We start from the raw sequence: 19,503 nt of genomic DNA, 5'->3' as shown, positions 1-19,503 counted from the left end.
CCTGTCATAAACCCTCACACTAGACTCCTTCAACAGCGTTTCCCCTGTCATAAACCCTCACACTAGACTACTGCAACAGCGTTTCCCCTGTCATAAACCCTCACACTAGACTACTGTAACAGCGTTTCCCCTGTCATAAACCCTCACACTAGACTACTGCAACAGCGTTTCCCCTGTCATAAACCCTCACACTAGACTCCTTCAACAGCGTTTCCCCTGTCATAAACCCTCACACTAGACTACTGTAACAGCGTTTCCCCTGTCATAAACCCTCACACTAGACTACTGCAACAGCGTTTCCCCTGTCATAAACCCTCACACTAGACTACTGCAACAGCGTTTCCCTGTCATAAACCCTCACACTAGACTACTGCAACAGCGTTTCCCCTGTCATAAACCCTCACACTAGACTACTGCAACAGCGTTTCCCCTGTCATAAACCCTCACACTAGACTACTGCAACAGCGTTTCCCCTGTCATAAACCCTCACACTAGACTACTGCAACAGCGTTTCCCCTGTCACAAACCCTCACACTAGACTACTGTAACAGCGTTTCCCCTGTCATAAACCCTCACACTAGACTCCTTCAACAGCGTTTCCCCTGTCATAAACCCTCACACTAGACTACTTCAACAGCGTTTCCCCTGTCATAAACCCTCACACTAGACTACTGCAACAGCGTTTCCCCTGTCATAATCCCTCACACTAGACTACTGCAACAGCGTTTCCCCTGTCATAACCCCTCACACTAGACTCCTTCAACAGCGTTTCCCCTGTCATAAACCCTCACACTAGACTACTTCAACAGCGTTTCCCCTGTCATAAACCCTCACACTAGACTACTGCAACAGCGTTTCCCCTGTCATAAACCCTCACACTAGACTACTGTAACAGCGTTTCCCCTGTCATAAACCCTCACACTAGACTCCTTCAACAGCGTTTCCCCTGTCATAAACCCTCACACTAGACTACTTCAACAGCGTTTCCCCTGTCATAAACCCTCACACTAGACTACTGCAACAGCGTTTCCCCTGTCATAAACCCTCACACTAGACTACTGCAACAGCGTTTCCCCTGTCATAAACCCTCACAGTAGACTACTGTAACAGCGTTTCCCCTGTCATAAACCCTCACACTAGACTCCTTCAACAGCGTTTCCCCTGTCATAAACCCTCACACTAGACTACTTCAACAGCGTTTCCCCTGTCATAAACCCTCACACTAGACTACTTCAACAGCGTTTCCCCTGTCATAAACCCTCACACTAGACTACTGTAACAGCGTTTCCCCTGTCATAATCCCTCACACTAGACTACTGCAACAGCGTTTCCCCTGTCATAAACCCTCACACTAGACTACTGCAACAGCGTTTCCCCTGTCATAACCCCTCACACTAGACTACTGCAACAGCGTTTCCCCTGTCATAAACCCTCACACTAGACTACTGCAACAGCGTTTCCCCTGTCATAAACCCTCACACTAGACTACTGCAACAGTGTTTCCCCTGTCATAAACCCTCACACTAGACTACTGCAACAGCGTTTCCCCTGTCATAACCCCTCACACTAGACTACTGCAACAGCGTTTCCCTGTCATAAACCCTCACACTAGACTACTGCAACAGCGTTTCCCCTGTCATAAACCCTCACATTAGACTACTGCAACAGCGTTTCCCCTGTCATAAACCCTCACACTAGACTACTTCAACAGCGTTTCCCCTGTCATAAACCCTCACACTAGACTACTGTAACAGCGTTTCCCCTGTCATAAACCCTCACACTAGACTACTGCAACAGCGTTTCCCCTGTCATAAACCCTCACACTAGACTACTGCAACAGCGTTTCCCCTGTCATAAACCCTCACACTAGACTACTGCAACAGCGTTTCCCCTGTCATAAACCCTCACACTAGACTACTGCAACAGCGTTTCCCCTGTCATAAACCCTCACATTAGACTACTGCAACAGCGTTTCCCCTGTCATAAACCCTCACACTAGACTACTGCAACAGCGTTTCCCCTGTCATAAACCCTCACACTAGACTACTTCAACAGCGTTTCCCCTGTCATAAACCCTCACACTAGACTACTGTAACAGCGTTTCCCCTGTCATAAACCCTCACACTAGACTACTGCAACAGCGTTTCCCCTGTCATAACCCCTCACACTAGACTACTGCAACAGCGTTTCCCTGTCATAAACCCTCACACTAGACTACTGCAACAGCGTTTCCCTGTCATAAACCCTCACACTAGACTACTGCAACAGCGTTTCCCCTGTCATAAACCCTCACACTAGACTACTGCAACAGCGTTTCCCCTGTCATAAACCCTCACACTAGACTACTGCAACAGCGTTTCCCCTGTCATAAACCCTCACACTAGACTACTGCAACAGCGTTTCCCCTGTCATAAACCCTCACACTAGACTACTTCAACAGCGTTTCCCCTGTCATAAACCCTCACACTACACTACTGCAACAGCGTTTCCCCTGTCATAAACCCTCACACTAGACTACTGCAACAGCATTCCCCTGTCATAACCCCTCACACTAGACTACTGCAACAGCGTTTCCCCTGTCATAAACCCTCACACTAGACTCCTTCAACAGCGTTTCCCCTGTCATAAACCCTCACACTACACTACTGCAACAGCGTTTCTCCTGTCATAAACCCTCACACTAGACTACTTCAACAGCGTTTCCCCTGTCATAAACCCTCACACTACACTACTGCAACAGCGTTTCCCCTGTCATAAACCCTCACACTAGACTACTGCAACAGCATTCCCCTGTCATAACCCCTCACACTAGACTACTGCAACAGCGTTTCCCCTGTCATAAACCCTCACACTAGACTCCTTCAACAGCGTTTCCCCTGTCATAAACCCTCACACTAGACTCCTTCAACAGCGTTTCCCCTGTCATAAACCCTCACACTAGACTACTGCAACAGCGTTTCCCCTGTCATAAACCCTCACATTAGACTACTGCAACAGCCTTTCCCCTGTCATAAACCCTCACATTAGACTACTTCAACAGCCTTTCCCCTGTCATAAACCCTCTTACACTGGTGCCACAATAGAGAGAAGATGATGATGTGCAGGTTCGCGGAAAATAAATGCTGTTTTTGGTTATGGCCTATTGATTAGCGATTGTCAAGGATGCACAGAAATTCTCAAATGTGTGAAGTTTTTAGTTCAGATGATTAATTTGTAATTTGTGATCTGTAGGCTAAGAGAACTTCATAAGCTGTTTATTCCATTGTAGAGTTTGAATAGTGTGAGAAGCACAGGAGGTTGGTGGCACCGTAGTTGGAGAGGACGGGCTCATGGTAGTGGCTGGAGCAGAATAAGTTAAATGGTATCAAATACATCAAACACATTATTTCCATGTGCTTGATGCCATTCCATTCACTCTGTTCCAGACATTATTATGAGCCGTCCTCCCTCAGCAGCCTCCACTGGTGAGAAGACACCAACATATTTGGTAACAATCACAACATAGGGTACAAAATCAATTGTAGCTCTTAAAGGGGTTGGTATTGTTGGCTAAAGCTGTAGCATATTTGGCAAGCAAGCTAGGTAGGAATGGGGCAGAGCCAGGGTTGATCCTGGATTGTATAAGGAGAGACAGTGGCTTTATCTTGGCTGTATGTAGGAAAAATGCACTTACAATAACTGAGATATATGTGGTTGTCTCACCTAGCTATTTGCTATTTTAAAATGAATACACTAACTATAATTTGCTCTGGATTAGGGCATCTGCTAAGTGACTAAAATATAAACATGTCTCTATATGGTTAGTGGTTTTAACCTGGCTGTATATGTGGAGAGAGGAGACAGGTGGTTTTAACCTGGCTGTATATGTGGAGAGAGGAGACGGGTGGTTTTAACCTGACTGTATATGTGGAGAGAGGAGACAGGTGGTTTTAACCTGACTGTATATGTGGAGAGAGGAGACAGGTGGTTTTAACCTGGCTGTATATGTGGAGAGAGGAGACAGGTGGTTTTAACCTGACTGTATATGTGGAGAGAGGAGACAGGTGGTTTTAACCTGACTGTATATGTGGAGAGAGGAGACAGGTGGTTTTAACCTGGCTGTATATGTGGAGAGAGGAGACAGGTGGTTTTAACCTGGCTGTATATGTGGAGAGAGGAGACAGGTGGTTTTAACCTGGCTCTATATGTGGAGAGAGGAGACAGGTGGTTTTAACCTGGCTGTATATGTGGAGAGAGGAGACAGGTGGTTTTAACCTGGCTGTATATGTGGAGAGAGGAGACAGGTGGTTTTAACCTGGCTGTATATGTGGAGAGAGGAGACAGGTGGTTTTAACCTGACTGTATATGTGGAGAGAGGAGACAGGTGGTTTTAACCTGACTGTATATGTGGAGAGAGTAGAAAGGTGGTTTTAACCTGGCTGTATATGTGGAGAGAGGAGACAGGTGGTTTTAACCTGGCTGTATATGTGGAGAGAGTAGAAAGGTGGTTTTAACCTGGCTGTATATGTGGATGGTTTTAACCTGGCTGTAGAGAGAGGAGACAGGTGGTTTTAACCTGGCTGTATATGTGGAGAGAGGAGACAGGTGGTTTTAACCTGACTGTATATGTGGAGAGAGGAGACAGGTGGTTTTAACCTGGCTGTATATGTGGAGAGAGGAGACAGGTGGTTTTAACCTGACTGTATATGTGGAGAGAGGAGACAGGTGGTTTTAACATGGCTGTATATGTGGAGAGAGGAGACAGGTGGTTTTAACCTGGCTGTATATGTGGAGAGAGGAGACAGGTGGTTTTAACCTGGCTGTATATGTGGAGAGAGGAGACAGGTGGTTTTAACCTGACTGTATATGTGGAGAGAGGAGACAGGTGGTTTTAACCTGACTGTATATGTGGAGAGAGGAGACAGGTGGTTTTAACCTGGCTGTATATGTGGAGAGAGGAGACAGGTGGTTTTAACCTGGCTGTATATGTGGAGAGAGGAGACAGGTGGTTTTAACCTGGCTGTATATGTGGAGAGAGGAGACAGGTGGTTTTAACCTGGCTGTATATGTGGAGAGAGGAGACAGGTGGTTTTAACCTGGCTGTATATGTGGAGAGAGGAGACAGGTGGTTTTAACCTGGCTGTATATGTGGAGAGAGGAGACAGGTGGTTTTAACCTGGCTGTATATGTGGAGAGAGGAGACAGGTGGTTTTAACCTGGCTGTATATGTGGAGAGAGGAGACAGGTGGTTTTAACCTGGCTGTATATGTGGAGAGAGGAGACAGGTGGTTTTAACCTGGCTGTATATGTGGAGAGAGGAGACAGGTGGTTTTAACCTGGCTGTATATGTGGAGAGAGGAGACAGGTGGTTTTAACCTGGCTGTATATGTGGAGAGAGGAGACAGGTGGTTTTTTTAACCTGGCTGTATATGTGGAGAGAGGAGACAGGTGGTTTTAACCTGGCTGTATATGTGGAGAGAGGAGACAGGTGGTTTTAACCTGGCTGTATATGTGGAGAGAGGAGACAGGTGGTTTTAACCTGGCTGTATATGTGGAGAGAGGAGACAGGTGGTTTTAACCTGGCTGTATATGTGGAGAGAGGAGACAGGTGGTTTTAACCTGGTTTTAACTGGCTGTATATGTGGAGAGAGGAGACAGGTGGTTTTAACCTGGCTGTATATGTGGAGAGAGGAGACAGGTGGTTTTAACCTGGCTGTATATGTGGAGAGAGGAGACAGGTGGTTTTAACCTGGCTGTATATGTGGAGAGAGGAGACAGGTGGTTTTAACCTGGCTGTATATGTGGAGAGAGGAGACAGGTGGTTTTAACCTGGCTGTATATGTGGAGAGAGGAGAGACAGGTGGTTTTTAACCTGGCTGTATATGTGGAGAGAGGAGACAGGTGGTTTTAACCTGGCTGTATATGTGGAGAGAGGAGACAGGTGGTTTTAACCTGGCTGTATATGTGGAGAGAGGAGGTGGTTTTAACCTGGCTGTATATGTGGTTTTAACCTGGCTGTATATGTGGAGAGAGGAGACAGGTGGTTTTAACCTGGCTGTATATGTGGAGAGAGGAGACAGGTGGTTTTAACCTGGCTGTATATGTGGAGAGAGGAGACAGGTGGTTTTAACCTGGCTGTATATGTGGAGAGAGGAGACAGGTGGTTTTAACCTGGCTGTATATGTGGAGAGAGGAGACAGGTGGTTTTAACCTGGCTGTATATGTGGAGAGAGGAGACAGGTGGTTTTAACCTGGCTGTATATGTGGAGAGAGGAGACAGGTGGTTTTAACCTGGCTGTATATGTGGAGAGAGTAGAAAGGTGGTTTTAACCTGGCTGTATATGTGGAGAGAGGAGACAGGTGGTTTTAACCTGGCTGTATATGTGGAGAGAGGAGACAGGTGGTTTTAACCTGGCTGTATATGTGGAGAGAGGAGACAGGTGGTTTTAACCTGGCTGTATATGTGGAGAGAGGAGACAGGTGGTTTTAACCTGGCTGTATATGTGGAGAGAGGAGACAGGTGGTTTTAACCTGGCTGTATATGTGGAGAGAGGAGACAGGTGGTTTTAACCTGGCTGTATATGTGGAGAGAGGAGACAGGTGGTTTTAACCTGGCTGTATATGTGGAGAGAGGAGAAAGGTGGTTTTAACCTGGCTGTATATGTGGAGAGAGGAGACAGGTGGTTTTAACCTGGCTGTATATGTGGAGAGGAGACAGGTGGTTTTAACCTGGCTGTATATGTGGAGAGAGGAGACAGGTGGTTTTAACCTGGCTGTATATGTGGAGAGAGAGGAGACAGGTGGTTTTAACCTGGCTGTATATGTGGAGAGAGGAGACAGGTGGTTTTAACCTGGCTGTATATGTGGAGAGAGGAGACAGGTGGTTTTAACCTGGCTGTATATGTGGAGAGAGGAGACAGGTGGTTTTAACCTGACTGTATATGTGGAGAGAGGAGACAGGTGGTTTTAACCTGGCTGTATATGTGGAGAAAGGAGACAGGTGGTTTTATGTGGAGAGAGGAGACAGGTGGTTTTAACCTGGCTGTATATGTGGAGAGAGGAGACAGGTGGTTTTAACCTGGCTGTATATGTGGAGAGAGGAGACAGGTGGTTTTAACCTGGCTGTATATGTGGAGAGAGGAGACAGGTGGTTTTAACCTGGCTGTATATGTGGAGAGAGGAGACAGGTGGTTTTAACCTGGCTGTATATGTGGAGAGAGGAGACAGGTGGTTTTAACCTGGCTGTATATGTGGAGAGAGGAGACAGGTGGTTTTAACCTGGCTGTATATGTGGAGAGAGGAGAGACAGGTGGTTTTAACCTGGCTGTATATGTGGAGAGAGGAGACAGGTGGTTTTAACCTGGCTGTATATGTGGAGAGAGGAGACAGGTGGTTTTAACCTGACTGTATATGTGGAGAGAGGAGACAGGTGGTTTTAACCTGGCTGTATATGTGGAGAAAGGAGACAGGTGGTTTTAACCTGGCTGTATATGTGGAGAGAGGAGACAGGTGGTTTTAACCTGGCTGTATATGTGGAGAGAGGGTTTTAGACAGGTGGTTTTAACCTGGCTGTATATGTGGAGAGAGGAGACAGGTGGTTTTAACCTGGCTGTATATGTGGAGAGAGGAGACAGGTGGTTTTAACCTGGCTGTATATGTGGAGAGAGGAGACAGGTGGTTTTAACCTGGCTGTATATGTGGAGAGAGGAGACAGGTGGTTTTAACCTGGCTGTATATGTGGAGAGAGGAGACAGGTGGTTTTAACCTGGCTGTATATGTGGAGAGAGGAGACAGGTGGTTTTAACCTGGCTGTATATGTGGAGAGAGGAGACAGGTGGTTTTAACCTGGCTGTATATGTGGAGAGAGGAGACAGGTGGTTTTAACCTGGCTGTATATGTGGAGAGAGGAGACAGGTGGTTTTAACCTGGCTGTATATGTGGAGAGAGGAGACAGGTGGTTTTAACCTGGCTGTATATGTGGAGAGAGGAGACAGGTGGTTTTAACCTGGCTGTATATGTGGAGAGAGGAGACAGGTGGTTTTAACCTGGCTGTATATGTGGAGAGAGGAGACAGGTGGTTTTAACCTGGCTGTATATGTGGAGAGAGGAGACAGGTGGTTTTAACCTGGCTGTATATGTGGAGAGAGGAGACAGGTGGTTTTAACCTGGCTGTATATGTGGAGAGAGGAGACAGGTGGTTTTAACCTGGCTGTATATGTGGAGAGAGGAGACAGGTGGTTTTAACCTGGCTGTATATGTGGAGAGAGGAGACAGGTGGTTTTAACCTGGCTGTATATGTGGAGAGAGGAGACAGGTGGTTTTAACCTGGCTGTATATGTGGAGAGAGGAGACAGGTGGTTTTAACCTGGCTGTATATGTGGAGAGAGGAGACAGGTGGTTTTAACCTGGCTGTATATGTGGAGAGAGGAGACAGGTGGTTTTAACCTGGCTGTATATGTGGAGAGAGGAGACAGGTGGTTTTAACCTGGCTGTATATGTGGAGAGAGGAGACAGGTGGTTTTAACCTGGCTGTATATGTGGAGAGAGGAGACAGGTGGTTTTAACCTGGCTGTATATGTGGAGAGAGGAGACAGGTGGTTTTAACCTGGCTGTATATGTGGAGAGAGGAGACAGGTGGTTTTAACCTGGCTGTATATGTGGAGAGAGGAGACAGGTGGTTTTAACCTGGCTGTATATGTGGAGAGAGGAGACAGGTGGTTTTAACCTGGCTGTATATGTGGAGAGAGGAGACAGGTGGTTTTAACCTGGCTGTATATGTGGAGAGGGCAGACAGGTGGTTTTAACCTGGCTGTATATGTGGAGAGAGGAGACAGGTGGTTTTAACCTGACTGTATATGTGGAGAGAGGAGACAGGTGGTTTTAACCTGGCTGTATATGTGGAGAGAGGAGACAGGTGGTTTTAACCTGGCTGTATATGTGGAGAGAGGAGACAGGTGGTTTTAACCTGGCTGTATATGTGGTTTTAACCTGGCTGTATATGTGGAGGAGAAAACAGGTGGTTTTAACCTGGCTGTATATGTGGAGAGAGGAGACAGGTGGTTTTAACCTGGCTGTATATGTGGAGAGAGGAGACAGGTGGTTTTAACCTGGCTGTATATGTGGAGAGAGGAGACAGGTGGTTTTAACCTGATATGTGGAGAGAGGAGACAGGTGGTTTTAACCTGGCTGTATATGTGGAGAGAGGAGACAGGTGGTTTTAACCTGGCTGTATATGTGGAGAGAGGAGACAGGTGGTTTTAACCTGGCTGTATATGTGGAGAGAGGAGACAGGTGGTTTTAACCTGGCTGTATATGTGGAGAGAGGAGACAGGTGGTTTTAACCTGGCTGTATATGTGGAGAGAGGGTGGTTTTAGACAGGTGGTTTTAACCTGGCTGTATATGTGGAGAGAGGAGACAGGTGGTTTTAACCTGGCTGTATATGTGGAGAGAGGAGACAGGTGGTTTTAACCTGACTGTATATGTGGAGAGAGGAGACAGGTGGTTTTAACCTGGCTGTATATGTGGAGAGAGGAGACAGGTGGTTTTAACCTGGCTGTATATGTGGAGAGAGGAGACAGGTGGTTTTAACCTGGCTGTATATGTGGAGAGAGGAGACAGGTGGTTTTAACCTGGCTGTATATGTGGAGAGAGGAGACAGGTGGTTTTAACCTGGCTGTATATGTGGAGAGAGGAGACAGGTGGTTTTAACCTGACTGTATATGTGGATATGTTTTAACCTGGCTGTATATGTGGAGAGAGGAGACAGGTGGTTTTAACCTGGCTGTATATGTGGAGAGAGGAGACAGGTGGTTTTAACCTGGCTGTATATGTGGAGAGAGAAGAAAGGTGGTTTTAACCTGGCTGTATATGTGGAGAGAGGAGACAGGTGGTTTTAACCTGTTTTGGTTTTAACCTGGCTGTATATGTGGAGAGAGGAGACAGGTGGTTTTAACCTGGCTGTATATGTGGAGAGAGGAGACAGGTGGTTTTAACCTGGCTGTATATGTGGAGAGAGGAGACAGGTGGTTTTAACCTGGCTGTATATGTGGAGAGAGGAGACAGGTGGTTTTAACCTGGCTGTATATGTGGAGAGAGGAGACAGGTGGTTTTAACCTGGCTGTATATGTGGAGAGAGGAGACAGGTGGTTTTAACCTGGCTGTATATGTGGAGAGAGGAGACAGGTGGTTTTAACCTGGCTGTATATGTGGAGAGAGGAGACAGGTGGTTTTAACCTGGCTGTATATGTGGAGAGAGGAGACAGGTGGTTTTAACCTGGCTGTATATGTGGAGAGAGGTGGTTTTAGACAGGTGGTTTTAACCTGGCTGTATATGTGGAGAGAGGAGACAGGTGGTTTTAACCTGGCTGTATATGTGGAGAGAGGAGACAGGTGGTTTTAACCTGGCTGTATATGTGGAGAGAGGGTGGTTTTAGGCTGTATATGGGAGAGAGGAGACAGGTGGTTTTAACCTGGCTGTATATGTGGAGAGGTGGTTTTAACCTGGCTGTATATGTGGAGAGAGGAGACAGGTGGTTTTAACCTGGCTGTATATGTGGAGAGAGGAGACAGGTGGTTTTAACCTGGCTGTATATGTGGAGAGAGGAGACAGGTGGTTTTAACCTGGCTGTATATGTGGAGAGAGGAGACAGGTGGTTTTAACCTGGCTGTATATGTGGAGAGAGGAGACAGGTGGTTTTAACCTGGCTGTATATGTGGAGAGAGGAGACAGGTGGTTTTAACCTGGCTGTATATGTGGAGAGAGGAGACAGGTGGTTTTAACCTGGCTGTATATGTGGAGAGAGTAGACAGGTGGTTTTAACCTGGCTGTATATGTGGAGAGAGGAGACAGGTGGTTTTAACCTGGCTGTATATGGAGAGAGGAGACAGGTGGTTTTAACCTGGCTGTATATGTGGAGAGAGGAAAAAGGTGGTTTTAACCTGGCTGTATATGTGGAGAGGGCAGACAGGTGGTTTTAACCTGGCTGTATATGTGGAGAGAGGAGACAGGTGGTTTTAACCTGACTGTATATGTGGAGAGAGGAGACAGGTGGTTTTAACCTGGCTGTATATGTGGAGAGAGGAGACAGGTGGTTTTAACCTGGCTGTAGGTGGTTTTAACCTGGCTGTATATGTGGAACCTGGCTGTAGAGGAAAAAGGTGGTTTTAACCTGGCTGTATATGTGGAGAGGGCAGACAGGTGGTTTTAACCTGGCTGTATATGTGGAGAGAGGAGACAGGTGGTTTTAACCTGACTGTATATGTGGAGAGAGGAGACAGGTGGTTTTAACCTGACTGTATATGTGGAGAGAGGAGACAGGTGGTTTTAACCTGGCTGTATATGTGGAGAGAGGAGACAGGTGGTTTTAACCTGGCTGTATATGTGGAGAGAGGAGACAGGTGGTTTTAACCTGGCTGTATATGTGGAGAGAGGAGACAGGTGGTTTTAACCTGGCTGTATATGTGGAGAGAGGAGACAGGTGGTTTTAACCTGGCTGTATATGTGGAGAGAGGAGACAGGTGGTTTTAACCTGGCTGTATATGTGGAGAGAGGAGACAGGTGGTTTTAACCTGGCTGTATATGTGGAGAGAGGAGACAGGTGGTTTTAACCTGGCTGTATATGTGGAGAGAGGAGACAGCTGGTTTTAACCTGGCTGTATACTGTATGTGGAGAGAGGCAATAGGTGGTTTTAACCTGGCTGTATATGTGGAGAGAGTAGACAGGTGGTTGTAACCTGGCTGTATATGTGGAGAGGGCAGACAGGTGGTTTTAACCTGGCTGTATATGTGGAGAGAGGAGACAGGTGGTTTTAACCTGGCTGTATATGTGGAGAGGGCAGACAGGTGGTTTTAACCTGGCTGTATATGTGGAGAGAGGAGACAGGTGGTTTTAACCTGGCTGTATATGTGGAGAGAGGAGACAGGTGGTTTTAACATGCCAGTCTCTCTTTCTCTCTCACTCTCGCACTCGCTCTCTCTGTCTCTCTCACTCTCTCTCTGCTCCTCAAAGTACAGCTCCTCTCAGATACTGTATAGAAAGATGGACAGATAGATATCGAGGGACCGTGAAAGATAGCAGGGATAAAAGGAGAGACGAGACTGTGATAGATGTAAGGGAATGAAAGGCTATAGTACAGGAGACAGTGGCGAGACCATTTAGGGGGAGATTGAGCTGCAGAGAGAGAGATGAGGGAAGGGAATGAAGGGAAGAGGTGAAGAGGCGAACGGAAGGTAAAGTCAGTGAAATAGTGACAAGGACAGACTAGACAGGAGGAAGTCAGGCGGAGTTGAGTCGGACGAGGAGGAGAATGACGTGCGTGATAAGCCAGAATGACACAAATGTCACCAAGTCTCACATGCTCTCTCTTTCTCTCTCCCTCTCTCTGCCTTTCTCTCTCCTACAGGGCTGAAACCTAGTGGAATGATCTCTACCTTTCTGAATCCTTTCCTTGTCAGTCAGGAGTCACAGTTCCCACCATGGGGAATAAAGACAAACTGCTAGCATCCAGCACCCCAATACTGACCACCTCTCTACCCCTGCAAAGTGACCCCCCCACAAGGAGCCCAACCACCAGTGCTACAATTGTTCCAGTGAGAGATGTGTACAATGCACTCTTCTGATTACAACCGCATCCAATGGGATTTAATGAAACCTAGAGGTTTGGGGTGTTGATGCCAGCGCCACAGCTTGTAGAGGATCTTGAACTTCGGGGGACGTCTCTCCTTGGAAGGGAATACTCAACTGTGACTCTCCTCCAGAAAACTACATGAGATTGTGGTACATGTGTGGATTTATCGGCTGTACATCCTGTCTAGATTATGGGACATTACTCTGTTCACTTCAAAGTTCTGTGTCTGTTCCAGACCGGTTCCTCAGCAGAACCAAGTAGTTGACATTCCCCCCTTGGGAATCCGCCTTCTGATTTGTTTGGGGGTTTATTTTTTAACGGAACAATTTCCCCTCCACTTTCCCTTTTTCTGGTCTTCCTCCTTTCCCCCCACCTCTTCATCCAGTGAGGAGGAATATATTATGAAACAAGTCTATTCTTCCTGATCCTCCCTTGGTGACAGAGAGAAAAGAGGGACAAACTGCCCTGAATAGATAACGAGGAAGGAGAGAGAGAACGGAGAAGAGAAGGAGATAGGGAAACACAGAGAGAGAGAGAGAGAGAGAGAGAGAGAGAGAGAGAGAGAGAGAGAGAGAGAGAGAGAGAGAGAGAGAGAGAGAGAATTAATTGAGATTTGTCAGAAACCTTCCAGAGACTTCCTGCCTCAGCCTAATTTAGTCTGTCTGTCTCTTAGTTCCGCTGGAAGCTGATTGGTTGGTCGCCTGGTTGGTTGCACGATGGGCAGAGAAAAGAGGCAGAATTCTGACCGGGGGGGTAGCTGAGCACTAGAGGAGGGTAAAAGGTCCCACTGTACACCCCTGGACCGGAACTGGATGGCTCTTAAACAGACAGACAGACAGTAAACAGGGAGGCATTATAAACAAGCATTACAAACAGACAGTCGTCATTGTCATTCCAGACTGTGTGTGTGTGTGTGTGTGAGAGAGAGAGAGAGAGAGAGAGAGAGAGAGAGAGAGAGAGAGAGAAAGAGTGAGATAGGGGTAGAGAAGAGAGAAGCAGTCAGTCCTGTGTTGGGTTTGGTGCTGCCTGTCTGCCTGACGGGGACTGAGAGCGAGCGACGCAGCAATTAGAGGATCTGACTGCATCCCCCTCAGCCTCAGCCTCCACTGGCAAGACTAGACAGAAACAAACAAACAAACAAACAAGTAGGGGGACTGCTACTAGAAGGGAAGGACAGGTTAGATAGAGGTAGTGACAGCAAGAGTGAGAGAGAGGGAAGGAAAGAGAAAGGTAGACAGTGGAAAGGAGAGGGATAGAGAACAGGTGTCTGAAATCCTCTCCCTCTGCTTGTAATTTTCTCTTCTGTTTCCCCCTCTTCTTCTGGGAGAGGTATTGGATTTAGACAGTGGTACTCGGAGCCGTCGAGGCCTTCTGCCGGGGAAGGAAACGAGGGAAAGGAGAGAGAGAAAGGGAAGGAGGGGGGCCCGTTTGGATTGAAACAGACTCATTTTTCAACCCTCGTGTTTTATTTGACGAAGAGGCTCCTTCCACGTCTATAGCTCTACTGAGGAGAGGGAGAGAGATAAAGAAAGGGAAGAAGACAGCACAACACCTTTTCTTTTCCTCCTTCTGTCGTTTACTCTCTACTTCTGTTGAGGGTGTCTGAAGATTTTTTTCTATCCTCATTTGTTGCTTTTTCTCCTCACCTCCAAAAGGAATATTGTTGCCCAGCTATCACAGTCCAAGTACCGGAATCTTCCGTCTTGTCCTCTCTCTCTCAGCCCCCACCCCTACACGGAGACAATCCGGAACGCTGTGACAGCCCCACAAGTCCCCCCCAACAGCGGATTCTATCTCCATGCCTGTCGAGGGCTGTGCTGACTGGCTACTACACACATATATGGTACACCGCTTCTGATATCGTCTGACTCATTCTGTAAGTAGGACTCTTCTTTACCTGTGTTGTGTGTGACTGTTTATATGTACATGTATGTATCGTCTGTCTGTGCTTAGTTAATATCATGCTCTGTTTCCTAGCCATAGCATTTTTCTGCAGCGTTGGTTTTACCCTGCCTTCAAACCGATACGACTCTGGTTGCCTTTGCTGCCTCAGCTGGAGGCACTTTGTGTGTGTGTGTGTGTATGTGTGTGTGTGTGTGTGTGTGTGTAAGAGGTGCAGCAGAATCAGAGTGGTGTGAGAGTAGGAACTGGTTTTAAGTGTTATGTGTGTACGTCCTACTGTAAGTCTGCCTGGGGTTAATTTGGACTAATTAGTGATGTGTATTTTTGCTTCTCAGAGCAGTTTTGTGTTCTTTGTCAGTGCATGCATTTATTAGAGTGAGAGAAAGATGACGACCAGAATGTGGAGAGAGGGAGAGGGAGAGAGAGGGGGGAGAGAGGAGAGAGAGAGAGAGAGCATGACAGATTCTGTTTCTCGCTGTCTGGCTAGCACTGAGGCTTATCCACTTGCTTTCCAGTGTACAGTTTACTATCAATTTCACTCATTGTGCTAGCCTACTGTTTCTATGTCCAATATTTCCAACAACTGAGCCTCTCAAAGAGCTAAAATCTCTCCTGTATTCTTCTGAGTGTCCATAGTGTCAGTTTCCATCTTCTGTGTGCCATTGTTTCCAGTTTACAACGTTGTCTTTAGATTATAGGCTTGACAAACATGGCAGCCTCCTACTGTGTGTCCATGTTCCTATAGCCCATCCATCTCCACAGGCTCCCAACACATATTTATACAGTCCCCCATCCACCCTGCCCTGCCTTGGACTGGGAAACTCTCAATCAAGATAGTCCCTTCAAACAGACCAATGAACTGTGAATAACGCCATTACACGCACAACTCTCTCCCGCCACTGAGAGAGGAGGAGGTAGGGAGAGAGAGATGATAGAGTGAGGGAGGGATGGAGGAGAGACAGGGAGAGAGGGGCGGGAATAAGGGGAGGGAGAGAGTGAGAAAGGATGAAGGAGATAGGAAGAGAGAAAGGGGCAGAGGAATAGGCAGAAAAAGAGAGGGAGGATGGATAAATAGATGGAGGAGGGATGCAGAAGGAACGAGGGGGAGGGATAGAGGAGCCTGTAGGGTCTGTGGAGCAGGAAAAGACCTCTGCTTCGTGTGACCACTCTGATGGGCTTAGTAAGGCCCTGCATTGTTCACACTGTTGGTCAGCCCAGGAGAATTAAGATGACTAAATAATACCATTACTGCAGAAGCACAGAGATAACATAACTTCCTTTCTCTGCTCCAGAATAGGCTGGAGAGGACAGGAGGAGTGAGCTTCAGTGTGTTGCAAAAGGAATGTCATAATACCTATATATACAGTGCATTCGTAAAGTATTCAGACCCATGGAATGTTTCCACATTTTGTTAAGTTACAGCCTTATTCTAAAATTGGCTGTATTGTTCTCCCCCCCCCTCATTAATCTACACACAATACCCCATAATGAGAAAGCAAAAACAGGTTTTTAGAAATGTTAGCATATAAAAAAATAAAAATAAAGTATTCAGACCCTTTACTCAGTACTTTGTTGAAGCGTCTTTGGCAGCGATTACAGCCTTGAGTCTTCAAATCAAATCCAAATCAAATCAAATGTATTTATATAGCCCTTCGTACATGGCCAAGAACATGGCCAAGATGTTCAAATGTTCATAAATGACCAGCATGGTCCAATAATAATGAGGCAGAACAGTTGAAACTGGAGCAGCAGCACGGCCAGGTGGACTGGGGACAGCAAGGAGTCATCATGCCAGGTAGTCCTGAGGCATGGTCCTAGGGCTCAGGTCCTCCGAGAGAGAGAAAGAAAGAGAGAAAGAGAGAATTAGAGAGAGCACACTTAAATTCACACAGGACACCGAATAGGACAGGAGAAGTATTCCAGATATAACAAACTGACCCTAGCCCCCCAACACAAACTACTGCAGCATAAATACTGGAGGCTGAGACAGGAGGGGTCAGGAGACACTGTGGCCCCATCCGAAGACACCCCCGGACAGGGCCAAACAGGAAGGATATAACCTCACCCACTTTGCCAAAGCACAGCCCCCACACCACTAGAGGGAAATCTTCAACCACCAACTTACCATCCTGAGACAAGCCTGAGTATAGCCCACAAAGATCTCCGCCACGGCACAACCCAAGGGGGGTCGCCAACCCAGACAGGAAGATCACATCAGTGACTCAACCCACACAAGTGACGCACCCCTCCCAGGGACGGTATGAAAGAGCCCCAGTAAGCCAGTAACTCAGCCCCTGTAATAGGGTTAGATGCAGAGAATCCCAGTGGAAAGAGGGGAACCGGCCAGGCAGAGACAGCAAGGGCGGTTCGTTGCTCCAGAGCCTTTCCGTTCAGCTTCCCACTCCTGGGCCAGACTACACTCAATCATATGACCCACTGAAGAGATGAGTCTTCAGTAAAGACTTAAAGGTTGAGACCGAGTTTGCCCTGCCTCCGGCTGTTTGCTTAGAAATTCTAGGGACAATTTGGAGGCCTGCGTCTTGTGACCGTAGCGTACGTGTAGGTATGTACGGCAGGACCAAATCAGAGAGATAGGTAGGAGCAAGCCCGAGTAATATGATACATATTTTTGGTTCTAGTCAGGATTCTAGCAGCCGTATTTAGCACTAGCTGAAGTTTATTTAGTGCTTTATCCGGGTAGCCGGAAAGTAGAGCATTGCAGTCGTCTAACCTTGAAGTGACAAAAGCATGGATACATTTTTTTGCATCATTTTTGGACAGAAAGTTTCAGATTTTTTCAATGTTATGTAGATGGAAAAAAGCTGTCCTTGAAATGGTCTTGATATGTTCTTCAAAAGAACTTCTTGGGTAGGACGCTACACGCTTGGCACACCTGTATTTGGGGTGTTTCTCCCATTCTTCTCTGCAGATCCTCTCAACCTCTGTCAGATTGGATGGGGATTGTCACATTACAATTATTTTCAGGTCTCACCAGAGATGTTCAATCAGGTTCAAGTCCGGGCTCTGTCTGGGCCACTTAAGAACATTCAGAGACTTGTCCCGAAGCAAATCAAATCAAATCAAATGTATTTATATAGCCCTTCGTACATCAGCTGATATCTCAAAGTGCTGTACAGAAACCCAGCCTAAAACCCCAAACAGCAAGCAATGCAGGTGTAGAAGCACGGTGGCTAGGAAAAACTCCCTAGAAAGGCCAAAACCTAGGAAGAAACCTAGAGAGGAACCAGGCTATGTGGGGTGGCCAGTCCTCTTCTGGCTGTGCCGGGTGGAGATTATAACAGAACATGGCCAAGATGTTCAAATGTTCATAAATGACCAGCATGGTCGAATAATAGTAAGGCAGAACAGTTGAAACTGGAGCAGCAGCATGGCCAGGTGGACTGGGGACAGCAAGGAGTCATCATGTCAGGTAGTTCTGGGGCATGGTCCTAGGGCTCAGGTCCTCCGAGAGAGAGAAAGAAAGAGAGAAGGAGAGAATTAGAGAACGCACACTTAGATTCACACAGGACACCGAATAGGACAGGAGAGGTACTCCAGATATAACAAACTGACCCTAGCCCCCCGACACATAAACTACTGCAGCATAAATACTGGAGGCTGAGACAGGAGGGGTCAGGAGACACTGTGGCCCCTTCCGAGGACACCCCCGGACAGGGCCAAACAGGAAGGATATAACCCCACCCACTTTGCCAAAGCACAGCCCCCACACCACTAGAGGGATATCTTCAACCAACAACTTACCATCCTGAGACAAGGCTGAGTATAGCCCACAACGATCTCCGCCACGGCACAACCCAAGGGGGGCGCCAACCCAGACAGGATGACCACAACAGTGAATCAACCCACTCAGGTGACGCACCCCCTCCAGGGACGGCATGAGAGAGCCCCAGTAAGCCAGTGACTCAGCCCCCGTAACAGGGTTAGAGGCAGAGAATCCCAGTGGAAAGAGGGGAACCGGCCAGGCAGAGACAGCAAGGGTGGTTCGTTGCTCCAGAGCCTTTCCGTTCACCTTCCCACTCCTGGGCCAGACTACACTCAATCATATGACCCACTGAAGAGATGAGTCTTCAGTAAAGACTTAAAGGTTGAGACCAAGTTTGCGTCTCTGACATGGGTAGGCAGACCATTCCATAAAAATGGAGCTCTATAGGAGAAAGCCCTGCCTCCAGCTGTTTGCTTAGAAATTCTAGGGACAATTAGGAGTCCTGGGTCTTGTGACCGTAGCGTACGTGTAGGTATGTACTGCAGGACCAAATCAGAGAGATAGGTAGGAGCAAGCCCATGTAATGCTTTGTAGGTTAGCAGTAAAACCTTGAAATCAGCCCTTGCTTTGACAGGAAGCAAGTGTAGAGAGGCTAGCACTGGAGTAATATGATCAAATTTTTGGGTTCTCGTCAGGATTCTAGCAGCCGTATTTAGCACTAACTGAAGTTTATTTAGTGCTTTATCCGGGTAGCCGGAAAGTAGAGCATTGCAGTAGTCTAACCTAGAAGTGACAAAAGCATGGATTAATTTTTCTGCATAATTTTTGGACAGAAAGTTTCAGATTTTTGCAATGTTACGTAGATGGAAAAAAAGCTGTCCTTGAAATGGTCTTGATATGTTCTTCAAAAGAGAGATCAGGGTCCAGAGTAACGCCGAGGTCCTTCACAGTTTTATTTGAGACGACTGTACAACCATTAAGATTAATTGTCAGATTCAACAGAAGATCTCTTTGTTTCATGGGACCTAGAACAAGCATCTCTGTTTTGTCCGAGTTTAATAGTAGAACGTTTGCAGCCATCCACTTCCTTATGTCTGAAACACATGCTTCACCATGTTTCATTGAAATGTACAGCTGTGTGTCATCCGCATAGCAGTGAAAGTTAACATTATGTTTTCGAATAACATCCCCAAGAGGTAAAATATATAGTGAAAACAATAGTGGTCCTAAAACGGAACCTTGAGGAACACCGAAATTTACAGTTGATTTG

The 19,503-nt window shown here is 46.9% G+C and overlaps 1 protein-coding gene and 1 long non-coding RNA gene across 5 annotated transcripts in view; both read left to right on the top strand.

Annotated features, from left to right (window-relative positions):
* Positions 1 to 14,378, top strand: part of LOC127915228 (uncharacterized) — a 29,621-nt gene extending 15,243 nt beyond the window's left edge. The window contains exon 3 of the long non-coding RNA XR_008090624.1: positions 12,383 to 14,378. This is a non-coding gene — a long non-coding RNA (uncharacterized LOC127915228). The remainder of the gene's footprint in view (positions 1 to 12,382) is intronic.
* A 1-nt stretch (position 14,379) lies between these two features.
* Positions 14,380 to 19,503, top strand: part of LOC118373587 (glutamate receptor ionotropic, kainate 5-like) — a 149,251-nt gene continuing 144,127 nt past the window's right edge. For all 4 annotated transcript variants that reach the window (XM_052494817.1, XM_052494818.1, XM_052494816.1 and 1 more), the window contains exon 1: positions 14,380 to 14,483. The gene's annotated coding sequence lies outside the window, so the exon portion shown is untranslated. The remainder of the gene's footprint in view (positions 14,484 to 19,503) is intronic.

Source organism: Oncorhynchus keta, chromosome 34, assembly GCF_023373465.1.
Source record: "Oncorhynchus keta strain PuntledgeMale-10-30-2019 chromosome 34, Oket_V2, whole genome shotgun sequence".
Taxonomy (NCBI): Eukaryota; Metazoa; Chordata; class Actinopteri; order Salmoniformes; family Salmonidae; genus Oncorhynchus; species Oncorhynchus keta.
The sequence above is the reverse complement of the archived record's forward strand: the minus strand, read 5'-3'. Positions and strand labels throughout refer to the sequence as shown.